This window comes from Thamnophis sirtalis, unplaced genomic scaffold (assembly GCF_051295495.1).
Source record: "Thamnophis sirtalis isolate CommonGarterSnake01/CBP01778 unplaced genomic scaffold, rThaSir2_p1.2 scaffold_4, whole genome shotgun sequence".
Classification (NCBI taxonomy): domain Eukaryota; kingdom Metazoa; phylum Chordata; class Lepidosauria; order Squamata; family Natricidae; genus Thamnophis; species Thamnophis sirtalis.
In genome coordinates this window covers 139,756,973-139,773,396 of record NW_028261384.1, presented here as the reverse complement: position 1 = coordinate 139,773,396, position 16,424 = coordinate 139,756,973, and the positions used below count along the sequence as shown (strand labels likewise).

The 16,424-nt window shown below is 45.4% G+C and overlaps 1 protein-coding gene across 1 annotated transcript in view; it reads left to right on the top strand.

The window, feature by feature from the left end:
* TGM1 (transglutaminase 1) overlaps positions 1–16,424 on the top strand; it is a 101,234-nt gene that overhangs the window by 24,228 nt on the left and 60,582 nt on the right. The gene's annotated exons all lie outside the window — the stretch shown is intronic.

The following is a 16,424-nucleotide window of genomic DNA, read 5'->3' as shown; positions in this document are numbered from 1 at the left end:
AAAGAGAGACAGAGAGAGAGAGACAGAGAGACAGAGAGAGATTCCCTTTTGCAGAAAAGTTTCTGATAACAAATAACCATGGTTTATCCGGAAAGTGGTTTCCAGATTCTCCATGTTGTGTGAACGAAGCTGCGAGCTTTTGGCCTAAATGTCATTGCCAGCCTTGTGCAAAGCAGAGTGAGAGAAATTCCCCATTTTGGAAATTTAGAGGCTAAACAAACAGATATTGTCCTTTGTTATCGTTTTTATTTTCGGAGTGCAGGACACAAATTCAAGTTTAAATTCTTGGAAAATTAATTCCGGTTTAAAGTAGGGCGGAACTATGGGCCGTGTGGTAGCAAGGCCCATCTGTCTATTGGGCATGTTTTAATTCAATCAATCAGAATGGAGCTGGAAGGGACCTTGGAGGTCATCTAGTCCAACCCCCTGCTCAAGCAGGTGACCCTACACCATTCCAGACAAATGCCTGTCCAGTCTCTTCTTTTAAAAAAAACCTCCAGTGATGGAGCACTCACAATTTCTAGTGGCAAGCAGTTCCACTGATTAATTCTGGTTCGTTGATTAAATAAATCTGGAGGGTTGGGTTAGATGATCTCTAGGCCTTCCTCCTTCTATGAAGTTTCTAGACATTTGATGATTTTTAGGGATTCCGTGGCGGGATCTTCTTGTACAAACCAGAATCGAAGATGGTTTGAGAGAATTCCAGCCCACAAAACGGATCTTCTGTGCTCCGCTAAAGAGATTTTTCCGGTCTGACTCTGGTTTGAGACCATTTAGAACTTGGGGGGGGGGGGGGGGGGATTCAAAGAACGCGCAAAATTCTTGCGCAGAAACAGGATAATTTCCTTTCTCTCTTTTCTCTTAAAATTTATCTGCACCCAAATATTTATTTTTGGGAGTTGGACGAGACCGTCCTGCTTTTGACTTGGTTGAGAATTTTTAATTAATTGGATTTGCGCAATAGATGGTTTTAATTAATTGGATTTGCGCAGTAGATGGTTTGGTGGCATTTGGCCTTTTGTGATCCTGCCGGCGACCCGGGTCGGATCCTCCTAGCGGCAGTCCTCATTTAGTGTCCGTTTACGGTCATGAGGGGGGGGATGAAAAAGGAACATGGCAGTCCTCTCATCTATGACTTTTGTAGGTCTGTAATGCGGAGGAAAGCTGATGGAAGAGCATAAGCACGGCTTCACTTAGGGACTGTTTTGTTTAGTGGCGGTCGCTAAACGAGGACTGCCTGTAAAATGGACACATTTTTTTTTAGTCAGGGCTAAGAATGCCTAAACACAGGTTAGTCCTGGACTTAAATCTTAATTCATCACTCTACAGATATTTGGAGGGGAGGGGTGTCGATTTTAAGGGTGACAACCTTTGTAGTGTGTGCGCGTGTGTGTTTGTGTAGGTCTGAAGAGTTTTTAAAATTGGATTTTGCACTGCGGCCACTCAGATCAGGATCACCCTTGAATCTGTCAAGTTGTCGTAAATCTGAGTTTTTATCTTAGGGCAGGAATGGGGAACGATGGCCTTTTTATGACTTGTGGACTTCAACTCCCAGAATCCCTGAGGCAAGTCAGTCAGGGATTCTGGGAGTTGAAGTCCACAAGTCATGAAGGGAGCATTGTTTCCCCATGCTTGCTCAGGAATTCTGGGAGTTGAAGTCCACAAGTCATAAAGGCGCCATCGTTCCCATGTCGCCTTGGGAATTCTGGGAGTTGAAGTCCACAAGTCATAAAGGGACCATCGTTTCCCCATGCTCGGTCAGGAATTCTGGGAGTTGAAGTCCACAAGTCATAAAGGGACCATCATTTCCCCATGTTGCCTTGGGGAGTCTGGGAGTTGAAGTCCATAAGTCATAAAGGGACCATCGTTTCCCCATGTTCCTTGGGGATTCTGGGAGTTGAAGTCCACAAGTCATGAAGGGAGCATCGTTCCCCATATTCACTCAGGAATTCTGGGAGTTGAAGTCCACAAGTCATAAAGGGACCATCGTTTCCCCATGTTCCTTGGGGATTCTGGGAGTTGAAGTCCACAAATCATAAAGGGGCATTGTTCCTCATGTTGCCCTGGGGATTCTGGGAGTTGAAGTCCACAAGTCATGAAGGGAGTATCGTTCCCCATATTCACTCAGGAATTCTGGGAGTTGAAGTCCACAAGTCATAAAAGGGCCATCGTTCCCCATGTTGCCTTGGGGATTCTGGGTATTGAAGTCCACAAGTCATAAAAGGGCCATCGTTCCTCATGTTGCCTTGGGAATTCTGGGAGTTGAAGTCCACAAGTCATAAAGGGACCATCGTTTCCCCATGTTGCCTTGGGGATTCTGGGAGTTGAAGTCCACAAGTCATAAAAGGGCCATCGTTCCCCATGTTGCCTTGGGGATTCTGGGAGTTGAAGTCCACAAGTCATGAAGGGAGTATCGTTCCCCATATTCACTCAGGAATTCTGGGAGTTGAAGTCCACAAGTCATAAAAGGGCCATCGTTCCTCATGTTGCCTTGGGAATTCTGGGTATGAAGTCCACAAGTCATAAAAGGGCCATCGTTCTCCATGTTGCCTTGGGAATTCTGGGAATTGAAGTCCATAAATCATAAAAGGGCCATCGTTCCCCATGTCACTTTGGGAATTCTGGGAGTTGAAGTCCATAAATCATAAAAGGATCATCATTCCCCATGCTGACTCAGGAATTCTGGGAGTTGAAGCCCACAAGTCATAAAGAAGCCATCGTTCCCCACCTCGCGTCTGGGACATTGTCTTCCAGAGATATCATCACAAAAAGAAATGTCCTTTGCCCATGCTCAGGGAACTCTTCCCTTCTTTCTTGCAACGTGAAATCATTCTTGCGTCGAAAGTAAGAAGCGGACGAACTGAGAAGGATCGCTGATATCGTCAGATTTTCCTTCCTCTCTCAAATGTGCCCAGATTCTATCCTCCCACGGAGCTGTTTTTTTTTTTAAGTGCCTGGCTTAAACCCTGGTTTGTCGAGTAAACCACGATTGGTTTACTTCGCTCGAGATGCCAAGCCTGGTTTGCAAGCCACAATTGAAAGCAACAAAGAAATGTTATTTATTTGGAGCTGCCCCTATCGCCGGATTCAAAGAAACCCTGAGCCGGGCTAATATATTCAGTATATTTAAAAAGATTTTAAAAAATGACCATCTAAATCAGTGTTTCTCAACCTTGGCAACTTGAAGATGTCTGGACTTCAACTCCCAGAATTCCCCAGCCAGCATTCGCTGGCTGGGGAATTCTGGGAGTTGAAGTCCAGACATCTTCAAGTTGCCAAGGTTGAGAAACACTGATCTAAATAAACCAATCCGTTTGAGAACCATAGAGTGGGGCACTTCCTAGATCAGCTCGATCTAAATAAACCAATCCGTTTGAGAACCATAGAGTGGGGCACTTCCTAGATCAGCTCGATCTAAATAAACCAATCCGTTTGAGAACCATAGAGCGGGGCACTTCCTAGATCAGCTCGATCTAAATAAACCAATCCGTTTGAGAACCATAGAGTGGGGCACTTCCTAGATCAGCTCGATCTAAATAAACCAAGCCGTTTGAGAACCATAGAGTGGGGCACTTCCTAGATCAGCTCGATCTAAATAAACCAATCCGTTTGAGAACCATAGAGTGGGGCACTTCCTAGATCAGCTCGATCTAAATAAACCAAGCCGTTTGAGAACCATAGAGTGGGGCACTTCCTAGATCAGCTCGATCTAAATAAACCAAGCCGTTTGAGAACCATAGAGTGGGGCACGTCCTAGATCAGCTCGATCGTGGCAAACGGGGGTAGACTGCTCCTGATCGCGGTGCCAGCCACCCAGGAGGGCCCCTTCCTTTGGAAACTCCGTTCCGGCACCCCTCCAAAAGCAACCCAATTGTCCTGGCCTCCCAGGAAGTGATTTTTAAAAAAAAAAATCATTTTCCCTACGTACAAACCCCAAAACCCCACCCGGGTGACTCTTTTTAAAATTCAAGCCAACGTCCGTCTTGCTGATTTTCCTCTCTGCGTGAGAATGGGGTGGCTCAGCCTTCCCAAGGATCCACCCTGGGAAACCGGTTCGCTGAGAGCTGTGTGAAGTCCTCAAACAGGTCTCTTGGAATGAAAGGTTCGAGGCAGGCAGCTTTTTCCCTCCCGCCTGGGAATTGTGTTTTTTTTTTTAAAGGCTTCCCCGGTTGGATTCCTGCCTGATCTGACCTTGTGCAAAGGGAGGTTACAAGGAGGTGGAGAAAGTAGAAATGGGGCACAGACATTCCTGGCCAGTAGCTTCCTTATGTTATTGCAGTGTTTCTCAACTTTGAGATGGGTGGACTTCAACTCCCAGAATTCCCCAGCTGGCTTAGTAGCTTCGTTGTATTATTGCATTGTTTCTCAGCTTCCAGATGGGTGGACTTCATTTCCCAGAATCCCCCAGCTGGCTTAGTAGCTTTATTATGCTAATGCAATGTTTCTCAACTTTGAGATGGGTGAACTTCAACTCCCAGAATTCCCCAGCTGGCTTAGTAGCTTCCTTATATTAATATGGGTGGACTTCATTTCCCAGAATCCTCCAGCTGGCTTAGTACCTTTATTAAGCTAATGCCATGTTTCTCAACTTGAGATGGGTGGACTTCATTTCCCAGAATCCCCCAGCTGGCTTAGTAGCTTCGTTGTATTATTGCATTGTTTCTCAGCTTCCAGATGGGTGGACTTCATTTCCCAGAATCCCCCAGCTGGCTTAGTACCTTTATTATGCTAATGCAATGTTTCTCAATTTTGAGATGGGTGGACTTCAACTCCCAGAATTCCCCAGCTGGCTTAGTAGCTTCCTTATGTTAATATGGGTGGACTTCATTTCCCAGAATCCTCCAGCTGGCTTAGTAGCTTCATTATGCTAATGCCATGTTTCTCAACTTTGAGATTGGTGGACTTCAATTCCCAGAATCCCCCAGCCGGCTTAGTACCTTTATTATGTTATTGCAGTGTTTCCCAACTTTGAGATGGGTGGACTTCAGAGGTGGGTTCCTACCAGTTCGCACCAGTTCGGTAGAACCGGTTCGTCAATCTACCGAACCGCTTAGAAGAGGTTCCACCAGAAAGCAGGCCACACCTACAGAAGAGGTTCCCAAAAATTTTGAAACCCACCACTGACACACACACACACACACACACAGAAGGAGAAAGAGAAAGAAGGAAGAAAGAAATAAAAAAAAGAAAAAAGAAAGAAAAAGTGAGAGAGATGAAAGAAAAAAGGAAAAGGGACAGAGAGACAAAAGGAAGGAGAGAGAGAGAGAGAGAGAGAGAAAGAAAGAAAGAAAGAAAGATGAAAGAAAAAAGGAAAAAGGGACAGAGAGACAAAAGAAGGAGAGAGAGAGAGAGAGAGAGAGAGAGAGAGAGAGAGAGAGAGAGAGAGAGAGAGAGAGAGAGAGAAGAAAGAAAGAAAGAAAGAAAGAAAGAAAGAAAGAAAGAAAGAAAGAAAGAAGAAGAAACACATGGCCGGCAAGCCACTCCCACCAGGTGACATGGCTGGCAAAGCCACTCCTACAAAGAAGGCCACACCCACAGAGTAGGTTGGAAATTTTTTTGAAACCCACCACTGCTGGACTTCAACTCCCAGAATCCCCCAGCCGGCTTAGTAGCTTCGTTATGTTATTGCAGTGTTTCTCAACTTTGAGATGGGTGGACTTCAACTCCCAGAATCCCCCAGCCAGCAAAGCATTAACATAACGAAGCTACTAAGCCGGCTGGGGAATTCTGGGAGTTGAAGTCCACCGAAGGTTGAGTTGCTGAGATAGAAAAACCATAGGCACAGTTCAACCAGGAACTCCTTCCCAGGCTAACTGGCAGACTCCCTACCCCACCTGGGCACTGCCCATGATGGAGCCCGTCCCTATGGGTGGTGACAAGGGCCAAGGTGGGGCACAATGGCGAGTGAGTAACCTTCCGGAGCTTTCCAAACATTCCTTCTCCCCACCCCCTCTCATACCTCCCCGGCAAGTTTTTAGCTTCCTCCCTCGGCTCATTTCGAACCATCCATCAGTCACATTTCCCATGGATTCAGCCGGCTGGTTTGATCTGAGAGAGCTGCTTGGGTGCGGGAGGCCATGGTGCCTCTGAGGATGTGCAGAGTGACGGAGGCGAGGAGGACGCTGTGCTTTTCTTGTTCAAAAGGGAGCGGTGATTCTCGGGGAAATAATTTTGTTTTAGCCCTGTATTTTCTCTCTTTAAAATCTAGCCGAGAGTTAAGCAGTCGGACGAGAAAAAGAGCACCCATTTCGTCCTTGACTTACGGCCGTGATTGGGGGTCAGTATTTCTGGAGGTTGTTAAGCGAGCCGTGCCCGGTTTTAGAACCTTCCTGCCATGGTTGTTAAGCGAATCCCTGCCCTTGTTAAGTGACGTTTCCACTGACTGTCGTCGGACGGGTTGTGCCCCATTTTACGACTTTTTCACCCTGGTTGTTAAGCGAATCCCTGAAGTTACTAAGCGGATCGCAGGGTTGTTAAACGAACCCAGGTTTCTCCCATTGACTTTGCTTGTCGGAGGCCGTCTGGGAAGGTTGGAACTGGACCTTCTCTGCTCAGTGCCCGAATTTCGACCGCCTGATCAGGGGGAAATGCTGAGATGGCCGTAAGTGCGAGGATCGGCCATCTGTCACATTTTCAGCGCTGTAGTCACCTCGAACTGTCGCTAAACGAATGGTTGTGTAAGCCAAGGACTTACGACCCCCATTGAGGCAATATTTCTGCTGCTAAACGAGACGTTAAGTGAGGTTTGCCCCATTTTACTACCCTCCTTGTCATCGTCGTTACATGAACCACTGCCGTTTTTAAGTTAGTCACACCGTCGCTAAGTGAATCCGACTTCCTCATTTACGTTGCTTGTCGTAAGTGGGGGATCACATGACCCCGGGGACACAGCGACCGTCGTAAATACAAGTCCAGTTGCCAAGCTTCTGAAGGTTGATCACGGAGCTACGGGACGCTGCGATGGTCATAAGTGTGAAAAGCAATTATGAGTCCCTTTTTCTCAGTGCCGTTTGAACTTCCAACGGCCACGAAATGAACTGTGGTAAGTCGGGGGCTACCTCTGTAAATATTGAGCAGAAAATCTGTCATGCAAAAGAATAAAACAGAACAGAACAGAAAATATGGATAGGAATAGGAATAGGAATAGCATAGCATAGGCAGAACAGAACAGAACAGAAAATGCGGAAAGGAATAAGAATAGGAATAGGAATAGCATAGCATAGCATAGCATAGAAAATATGGAAAGGAATAGGAATAGCATAGCACGGAACTGAACAGAACAGAACAGAACAGAAAATACGGAAAGGAATAAGAATAGGAATAGGAATAGCACAGCACAGCACAGCACAGAACAGAACAGAACAGAACAGAACAGAACAGAAAATACAGAAAGGAATAGGAATAGCATAGCACAGCACAGAACAGAACAGAAAATACAGAAAGGAATAAGAATAGTAGGAATAGGAATAGCATAGCATAGCACAGAACAGAACAGAACAGAAAATACAAAAAGGAATAGGAATAGCATAGCACAGCACAGAACAGAACAGAACAGAACAGAACAGAAAATACAGAAAGGAATAGGAATAGGAATAGCATAGCACAGAACAGAACAGAACAGAAAATACGGAAAGGAAAAAGAATAGGAATAGCATAGCATAGCATAGAAAATACGGAAAGGAATAGGAATAGCATAACGCAGCACAGCACAGCACAGAACAGAACAGAACAGAAAATATGGAAAGGAATAGGAATAGGAATAGTGTAGCATAGCATAGCACAGCACAGCACAGCACAGCACAGCACAGAACAGAACAGAACAGAACAGAACAGAACAACAGAGTTGGAAGGGACCTTGGAGGTCTTCTAGTCCAACCCCCCGCTTAGGCGGGAATCTCTACACCAGTGTTTTTCAACCACTGTGCCGTGGCACACTAGTGTGCCGTGACATAGTGTAAGGTGTGCCGTGGGAGAATTACTTTATATATAGTCAATATAGGCACAGAGTTAAATTTTTTTAACATTTCTAATGGTGGTGTGCCTCATAATTTTTTTCATGAAAAAAGTGTGCCCTTTGCACAAAAAAGCTTGAAAACACTGCTCTACACCACTACAGACTACCAAGAGCTGGTTTAATTTTGCGTCCGCAGCTGATTTAATATCCATCCGATGATAGAAATTGGGTACCACACCTTAAGAGAACACCCGATTTTTAAAAGCCGGCGTTTTCTTCCCCAGCTCGGTGCAGGGCAGGCGGGTGCTAAATGGGATCCTTTGTATAAGCAGAGAGGCGCGGTGCTCTTAATATTTAAAAAATAAAAGGAAAGAACATTTAAAAACAGAACTGTGGTTACTCTGGTTTGACTGAGCCTGTCGGGCGAACCCTATCATTAGGATGTGCTAACTGCGACGTGGGGTGAGCGACACCGTTGGGGGAAGCCGGTTTAATGATGCTACTTCAAAGGAACCACAATCTAGCGTTTTAGAGGGGGGGGAGACGCGTGGTAGAACGGACTCCCGGTTTCCCAAGCCTGAGAGAACTCCGTGCAGGCTGGTCTTTCCTCCGGTGCCGTTTCTGAGGTAACTTTACCTCAGAAAACCCGCATCGGGACGTCACCGCTTTGCAAAAGCCCAGCCTCTGCAACGAGTACTGGGCAGGGCCGCTTCCAAGACCTCGCCTCGTGTTGTTGCTTAAGTGATGCCTGCCCAGGAAACCCCAAGGAATGGAATGCATAATTATCCTTAGGAACTCACTGTCACTAGACAGTGGCCGCGATCGTTCTCGTCTGCCTCGGTGGTGATTAAGCAAGATTGCAAGGGAGGAGGGTTTGTTCTGACCTAGGCTGCCCCCGCAAAAAAGCACGAAGCAAATTCCTGGTCCCGCCAAAAACCCCTTTTATGAGACGAATGTGAATTCCTCTCCTTCACATTCAGCAAAGGCCTGGCCAACAGCCTTTCAAAGGTGGATTTATGACCGCAGACCTTATCTAGCTTGGAAAGCTGCCATGTCAATATTTTCCAAATGCAGGGAAAGACTTGGCACAGAGTCTCTGAGATTCAGGGACAGATCTTCACACTCCTGAAACGAACAGACGGACGGACGAATTGTTTCCTGCAAAAGCCCACTTCCCTTTCGCTCCTCTTTTATTACCTCTGGGAGGGGCCATTCACCGTCCACCTGTGGCTTCACTCCCACGTCGACTCTGATTTCTTAGCTGTTCTTTTCTTCTGGCAACTCTGCGCATGCGCACACTGGCAACAGGTTCCAGCTGTTCGTCTGCCTCACTGATGTCTGACTCCGAAGGCAGCTGATAACTGTCAGACGGCTCTGGCCCCCTCCCTGCCTCCGACGCAGAGCCCTCTTCAGAGCCTTCCCCAGACTCCAGGACTGGCCCATCTTCCTCCCCAACCTCCTCGCTCTCCGAATCGGCTGCCACAATCCACTGGCCACTGACGGGCCACAACAAATATGGCCTACAAGCACATCCACCGTCTCCAAATCTCGAGACAAGGGGGAAAATCATATATTTTTATTTTATTCATCAAATTGAAAGAATGCCTATCTTACTCTAAAGGCTGTGAGCCTTTAGAAACACAAAACCACAGAAAATAATTATTATAGAACCTTCATCTGAATAAACAATATTAGATATATTCTGCCTTTGGCCGCTGCGGAAAACAGTGCCAAAAATGACGTCGGCGTTAGTTTTTTTGGTTGAGGTCCTACGTCCCCACTTAAAGTGAGGAAGGGGCCAGTTAGGCTCCCCCTTAAGTACTTTTTGGCAGTCGTCCGAATCCCCCTGGCAAGGGAGAGTTGGAAACCGATGGCAGAGAGTGAGAGAATATCAATTTGATGAAAGGAATCTCACAAGGCAAATAAAAATCGGATTTACCTTGCGGGGAACGGTTCCACCACAAATCCGCGAAGCCCTTATTCGCGGAGACATAAGCGCGAAGACTAATTCGTGCCGTTCGAAGCGCTAAGGAAAAACGTGACCCTACCGCGATGACATAATCGCGGAGGGAAAATCTGCGGATTCCCAAGCACTCAGTACCCTAAACCTAACCCTAAACCTAACCCTAAACCTAACCCTAAACCTAACCCTAGATCTAACCCTAAACCTAACCCTAAACCTAACCCTAAACCTAACCCTAAACCTAACCCTAAACCTAACCCTAAACCTAACCCTAAAACAAACCCCTAAACCTAATCCTAACCCTTACCTTAATTGAAATCGGCTTTCTGCTGCGGCGCCGTTTTAAAGCGGCCTTCTGTTGCCGCGCTGTTGTTGTGGCAGTGATGACGTCGCGGCTTTAGTGACGCGATTTTATCACCGCTATTTTGACTAGCGCGGTTTTGTCGTGCCACGGCGGGGAACGGTGCAGAAAACCACCAGGTGGCTTAAAAGGAAGGAAATGGGTTATGTGGTCCGGTGAAGCAGTGGCAAAGTTCCCGCGAGGCATCTTAGAAATCTGGAATTGGGGGACGGAAGTCAAGCAACATCCTTTCCTGCAGGAGGCAAAGAGTTTGCTTGGAAAAGTGCGAAACCGTCAGGAGGCGCTTGATAGCGAGGCGGGGAGGCCTATCAATTTATTAAATGAAGAAATAAAAATAAAGTGAGGAAACCACCCCCCCCCCAAGAAGCTAGCGGTGCTCAAACGGGACACTCAAATCTGAGATTTCTCCAAATCTAAAACTCACAAAGGGTGTAATATAAAGACATAACCCTTCTTTGTTTCCTTTCAAAGTTTTTTTTTGGGGGGGAATCTAAAACTTTGGGGGGGGGGTCAGGAATCATTCCGTAAGGCCCTAAGAAAACCAAGTTTAGGGAAAAATAGAGTTTTTCTATGAATAGAAAAAAAATATAAATTGGAAGGGGGAAAGCAGGAAATTTCATCACGGACTCCATTTGGTAGTCTACACCAGAGCTCGGCAAAAACATTCAAAAGAGCCACAAAAGTCCTAACCAGAAGCCCCCCCCGCCCCCCGCGGTCAATTCTGGAGCAGACCGGAAGTCGGGTTCCCCCACCCATAGAGTCTCCTCCTGGCGCCCCATGCTTCCCACCCCCACCCCAATCAAAAGCGCCTTTAAAATTGTGGCACCGACCGACGACAGGGAGCCGCAGCCGAGGGATGAAAGAGCCACATGCGGCTCCGGAGCCAACTTCGGTCTAGATCAAGAGTCCCCAAACCTGGCCACGGTAAGACTTATGGACTCCAACTCCCAGAATTCCCAGCCAGCCATGGGAATTCTGGGACTTGAAGTCCAGAAGTCTTAAAGTGGCCAAAGTTTGAAGGTCCTCCCTCTTGTCTATATATTCTCCTTTTCTTTGATTTGGACATAGTGTATTGTATCTCTAGCGGACACAAACCAGGTTTTGTGGTTTTTGTGTGTGGGATAAACCCCACAAACTGAGCACAAGTCCCAAACTGCTGACACGTTGTGGGCGTCAGGCCAAATTTATAGTGACAAACGAGTCTTAATCAACAAATCATCATTGCATAATATAGCGTTGGGCTCAGCTGGAATCTCTTTCTTGCTGGTCCGGCCATTCTAGCTTTCACCCAGATGTTTTGCAGACCTCCCCAGCTGTATCCAACCACCCCTGCCACAACGCCCCCACGGATGCTTCAAACATCTGACGGGCAGCGTTTGGGTAAAGCTGCGGAGATTCTGTTCTCCAACATCTGTGGAAGGTTGTTTGAATCTCCTCCTAGCAGAAACAGAGCCTTTACTGCACTCTTAACTCCAGCTGTTTTCCCATCTTTGCATCTGGTTGGCTCCAGTTCCTCGGTTTATTTATCTGTACAGGTAGTCCTCGACTTAACAACGGCTCATTTAGCGACTGTTCGAAGTTGCACCACTGAAAAAAAGAGATTTAGGATCAGTTTTCACACTTACGACCATTGCAGAATCAACCGTAGTCCTACGATCGGAATTCAGAAACTTGGGGAAAACCGACTCATATTTACAACGGTTGCCATGATCCCCTTTTGCGACTAGGCGATCCAGATTCACTTCTGTGGCCAGAAAGGTCGTAAAAGGGGGCCAAAACTCCCTTAACAAATGTCTCACTTAGCGACGGGAATCTGGGGCTCGGTTGCAGTTGTAAATTGAGGACTACTTGTATGTTTGCCCTTTTCAAGGGCATCGGAGAAGGATTCAGTTGCTCTGGGAAATCATTTCACAGCTTGTTTAAAAAAAAAAGGAATAAAATCCATGTTTGGGGGGGGGGGCGTTACAGAAGGAATAACCCCATCTTTAAAAATATATATATTTGATGCACTTATTTATTTATTAAACATGCGTGCTGCCCACCTTACTAAATGCGACTCTAAATACATCCCATTAAAGTGCGCTATCAAACATTCAAGCCATAAATTAGGATCGTAGCTTTAACTATTTACTAAGCCTGTATTACTACTCTTCTTCTCGTCCTTCCTACTACCCATCTCCTCCTCTACTTATGACTCTAGCTCTGTTGCTTGCATCTTTACGATTTATTTTTGTGTAGTTTGGTTTCCTAGCATGACACAGGTTGATCGCTTATTTAGTATCCTACTAGCTGATAACCCTGTATTTATCCCAATCCTGTATTAGAGGGAGTCCCCTTGTGGAGTACTGTGAAGCCGTTACCACGGCAACTCCACTGTGCTGGACAGTAGAAGCCATTTTAAGGCACAACAGGCTGTATCTTAAACAGAACGTGAATCCAAAATGCACACGGTCGCTGTCAAAAGTACTGAGACTTGACACTGTAGATATAATTGTTTTCATTTCAGCAACCCAGGCGTTCCGGAATTATGCTGGGACACACACACACACATGGACATACACACGGACACACACTGAGGGGTGTAAGGGGTGTCTTACCCCTACAGTATTTGTTTCCAGAGAGTAAGTCATCTCTGTACCAAGTTTGGTTGAAATTGCTGAAGGAGTTCCAGAGTTATGCTGGAACACACACACACACACACACACAAAGCCATTTTATATATATATATATATATATATATATATATATATATATATATATATATATATATATATATATATATATATATATATATATATATATATATATATATATATATATATATATATATACATACAATACAATAGCAGAGTTGGAAGGGACCTGGGAGGTCTTCTAGTCCAACCCCCTGCCTAGGCAGGAAACCCTATACCGTTCCAGACAAATGGCTATCCAACATCTTCTTAAAGACTTCCAGTGTTGGAGCATTCACAACTTTGGGAGGCAAATTCTGTTCCACTGATGAATTGTTCTAACTGTCAGGAAGTTTTTCCTCAGTTCTAAGTTGCTTCTCTCCTTGATTAGTTTCCACCCATTGCTTCTTGTTCTACCCTCCGGTGCCTTGGAGAATAGTTTGACGCCCTCTTCTTTGTGAGATACTGGAAGACTTCTATCATGTCTCCCCTAGTCCTTCTTTTCATTCAACTAGACATTCCCAGTTCCTGCAACCGTTCTTCCTATGTTTTAGCCTCCAGTCCCCTAATCCTCTTTCTTGCTCTTCTCTGCACTCTTTCCAGAGTCTCCACATCTTTTCTACATCATGGCGACCAAAACTGAATGCAATATTCCAAGTGTTGCCTTACCAAGGCATTATAAAGCTTTTGTTGTTGTTGTTGTTTTACTTTTGTGGCAAGCCTTTCTTCATTGTGAGCCTTAGCTTTCCTTACTTCATCTTTACAGGCTCGGGCTATTTGCTGATATTCTGCCTTAGTTATGTCCCCCCTCTTTCCACTTTTTATACTTAACTTTTTTGTCTTTCAATTTGTCAGAGAGTTCTTTATGCAGCCATGCTGGTTTCTTTTGGGAGCTGTTATTTTTCTTCTTCATGGGTATTGCGCTAGACTGGGCTTTTGTAATCTCATTTTTCAAAATTTCCCAAGCTTCTTGAGTTGTTTTCCCCTTGAGGTTTCTCATCCATGGAATTCTTCCCAAGCTGTCTCTAAGTTTACTGAAATCAGCTCTCTCAAAATCCAAGACTCTAGTTTGACTTTGTCCTACTACTTGTGTTTGCATAATATTGAATTCCAGTATTGCATGATCGCTTGCCCCCAAGGTTCCTGTAGCTTCAACATCTTCTATCATTTCCTCTCTGTTAGTGAGAATTAAGTCCAATATGGCTTATCCCCTTGTTCTCCTCTCTACAGATGACTATCTACAGAACACTATCACTAAGTGTTGCCCCTCATGAGTCATGATGAGTGTATTTATGATCATGATTTAATCCCTTTACATATTTCATGTACACAGAGAGTTTATGCACCAAAGACAAATTCCTTGTGTGTCCAATCACATTTGGCCAATAAAGAATTCTATTCTATTGTAAAAAGTAACGCTATCGTTTTTGCACATGAAGAAAAGAACTTTACCAAAAACGGGATGATCAGAGTATTGTACAGTCGTCCCTGATCATGGTGTGTTTAAAGACACACAATAACACCACGCCAGAGGTGGTATTCAGGGGTGCGTTCCTACGCAAACCAACACCAGTTCGCTGTAAATGGTTCTGCGCATATGCGAAGACCATTAAAAGCTAATAAAAAAGATGGCAGCAACGGGAACAGAGACTGGGGAAATTGGTTCAGGGGCGTGGCCAGCCTGATTCTCTGACCCAAGCCAGATTACCACTACTGGTTCGGCCAAACCGAGCCGAACCGGGAGCAACCCACCTCTGATTCAGCCGGTTCGTACCGGTTCGCCTGAACCGGTTCTGTGCCATCCTATTTAGGCACGTTTTCAAGCCGCGTGCATGAGTGCAAGCTGCGCGCACAATCAAAGCACATGCGCAGAAGGCCGAGCGCATGCGTGAACACACGCACGCTCACATTTGCCAACCAGTAGGGAAAGCAAGAGAGTATCACCCCTGTGTCACTCGATCAGACATTTTGCAATATTCGGCATAGAGGGACTAGGAAATTAATACAAAAGATTTAATATTTAATTGTCAGTCCTGTTTCCTGCAAGATCCAAAAGTCTTGGGGAGGCTGGATAGACTTTGGGTTGTGTGTGCGCGTACGTTTGCGTTGAGCAAAAAATACTCTGTACGTGCTCAGAGGAGCTTCCTCCTCTCTGTTCTGCTTCACCCAGGAAGGCAATATAGCTAATCCTCGCTTAGTGACTATTCAAGCTTACGATGGAGATCCCCAAGGTTAATTAGCACACATTTTCAAAATTCTGATGGCCACATGAACACACACAAACACAAAAAGACACACACACAATGGCATGATCACATATTGGGCCCTTGGCCACTAGCTCACAATTAACATCCATTTGCAATTTTCAGTATTTTTCTGGCGTTGACTGCTGATTCCTGGCAAAAAAAATGCCCCTTGGGGAAATTTGGTTCACTTAACGACTGCTGCAAAATAAGGTCATAAAATTAGATGGCCTGCTTAACGACCGACGATCTACAACCATAATTCCAACCATGCCTTACAATCGTACAGGTAATCCTCGACTTACAACCGCAATTGAGCCCCAAATCTATGTCAAGTGAGACCATTGCTGAGTTTTGCCCCATTTTACGACCTTTTACAACCATTGCTAAGTGAATAATTGCTGTTGTTAAGTGAGTTACGCGGCTGTTAAGCCAATCTGTGTCAGAAGGTCGCCAAAAGAGATGGCCTGATCCCGGGACGCTACTACCGTCATAAATATGAATCACTTGCCAAGCGTCCGAACCTCGATCCCGAGTCCTTCGGGATTGGGCGGCCTATAAATCTAATAAAGTGAATTGAATTGATCACGTCACCATGGGGAATTTGCAAGGGTCACAAGTGCGAAAAATCGGTCATAACTCACTTTCCCCCCCACAATGCCGTCGTAATTCCAAACGTTCACTAAACGAACTTTCGTAAGTCGAGAACTACCCATAATTCCCGGCTCCATTTCGGTTGTAAGTGGAGGACCTCATCCAAAACCAGCAGTAGATGCTCTCCCTGCGAAAGTACAAAATGTGTGTTGTGTTAGCCACAAGCAGCTTTTCAAGCGTCAGCGTTGGAATTTGGGTGGAACAAAGGAAATGAATGATAGATCCGAAAATAAACAGAATCAAGTCCTTGGTTCTATTTAGCAATCCAAATTTCTTTTCGAACTTCGACGCAGCCCCGTTTTCGCCCCGAAAACGGTGCCAATAGCAACAAGGGAAGAACAATTAATATTTCTTCCAGCCTGGCCAAGCCCTCAAAAAAAAAATCTACCTATCTTCACATGGGTCATGCTTTCTAATTTGTTTGGTTACACTTCAACACACCGGTATACACAGATCTCTTTTATTTATCTTTCTTTTATTTTAAGTCCTTCCCACCCTTCCTGGAGGCTAACTTACAATATCCCAGGCTTCCATATTTTGACAGCCAAGATAAACTTGTCGGAAAGTTTTTTTAGTG